The sequence below is a fragment of the Apodemus sylvaticus genome, chromosome 1 (genome assembly GCF_947179515.1).
Source record: "Apodemus sylvaticus chromosome 1, mApoSyl1.1, whole genome shotgun sequence".
NCBI lineage: Eukaryota > Metazoa > Chordata > Mammalia > Rodentia > Muridae > Apodemus > Apodemus sylvaticus.
The window spans coordinates 201,099,360-201,101,065 of NC_067472.1; the positions used below are offsets into that span (position 1 = coordinate 201,099,360).

The window sequence follows — 1,706 nt, forward strand, 5'->3', positions numbered from 1 at the left end:
CAAGGCTCAGGTCAGTGTAGGGTTGTTCAATCTCAAAGGCTTCTTACTAATACATTTATTTTCATTGTTAAAGAATCTTATTCTTTTCATTTGTGAGGCCCTATTACAGTATCTGAGAATGTGTTCTCACAAATCCCCAGCATGAAGCAATCATTATGAGCACAATTTCTCACCTCAGCCTTGAGACTGGATATTATTGTCCCTGAAATTTTAGGAACTGCCAGTGTAAAGAACATGTGTTTGGGGGTCATGATTTCATTATGCGAGATGAATATAATATATGTAATGTCACCCTGTTTGACTCTGTTAGACAAAATATTAACCAGCATAATCCCAGACCCCAATCATGTGCAGATTATTTTAATTTCTGAGATAAAATTCTACTCACTCTATCACTCTTGGTGTCTTCATCTCTCTTCTCTCTCTTTTCCTAGTTTTGAACACAGGCCTGAACTAGACAAGTCAGCACAACTTTGCATCTATGGTGTTCTAATTTTTTTCAGTTCTGCTGTGACACACATTTTTAAATAATGAGAAGCATTTTGCTCTGATTAAATGAAATACACAGAATTCGTAGTACAACTCAGTTGGTAAATTACTTGGTTAACAGACACAAAGTTTTGATATTTGTCCTCAGCACTGCATAAAACTTGCTGGTGCTGAATCTTTGCAATATCAGTATCCAGATCCAGTGAAAAGTAGAGCAGAAATCCTGTATCATCTTATATAACTTATTATGTCACCCTGTGCTACAGGGTTTCCTGCCCCAAAAAGCAAATGAACATATGGCAAGTCAAATATTAATGTTTATAAACAAATTATCCTGCCCATGAAGGCAAGTGAATTTGCTTCTTTTGAAGGATAAAAACCTCCATGACAGTTGTCTAGATAGGTAAACTGCAGTGATAGGAAAAGAAATAAAATGTGCACCTGCTGAAACTCTGCAGACTACCATTTTGTTCTTTTTTTCTTTTTTTGGAACTATCTTTTATGGGAGATGGTTCATCAATCTTCCTTGGCGACTGCCTTCCTCATGGCTGCCAGGACATTGCCAGCTCCTCCCGCTTTCTCGTGGCCCAGATGTGCGCGCCCACCCTCTTCTTGATGAACTAGAGTGTGCGCGTGTCTGTGGACACTGAGCGACTCCAGGGCGCGCTGCTCTTGGGGAGCGAAGCCCTGCACCTCCCGGATCGCATCCCTCACGAACTTGGTGCGCTTGGTGAGGCGCCCCGAGGCCGGCTGTGCCTTGGTTCCCTGATGTTCTTCTTCACCTTGTGGCTTTGTTGAGGCCATGGCCATGGGGTAGCGCAGGGCCATGGCTGCTGCTCTCCTACCATGGCCAGGACCGGAAGCCCAGTTTGTTATTTCAAGCTTATTCTCTAACCTACTTTCCTGGAAGTTGCTAGTTCCTTCTACTTGATTATCCAGGCTCCATCCGTTTACCTTTATCATATATTGTGCACTTCATGGTTTGTGGAGGACTAGGTTTATTTCATTATTTTCTATAAATAATATAGCATAGACAACAATAGAAAAATAAACAGGTTTTCTATTTATTAGTCTATTGCAAATAGACATTATACTTCTTTGTCTCTAATCATGATACACATGTGTGTTTAATCCAGAGAACATTTTTATGAAGTGCAACAACATATTGCCTAAATAGGCTAATTGCTAAAACAACATCACAGTCACTGGTGGTCACC

General features: G+C 40.7%; 1 pseudogene; it reads right to left on the reverse strand.

Moving 5' to 3' along the window:
* Nucleotides 1-1,005: 1,005 nt before the first annotated feature.
* Nucleotides 1,006-1,317, reverse strand: LOC127675177 (60S ribosomal protein L36-like; annotated as a pseudogene).
* Nucleotides 1,318-1,706: the final 389 nt, after the last annotated feature.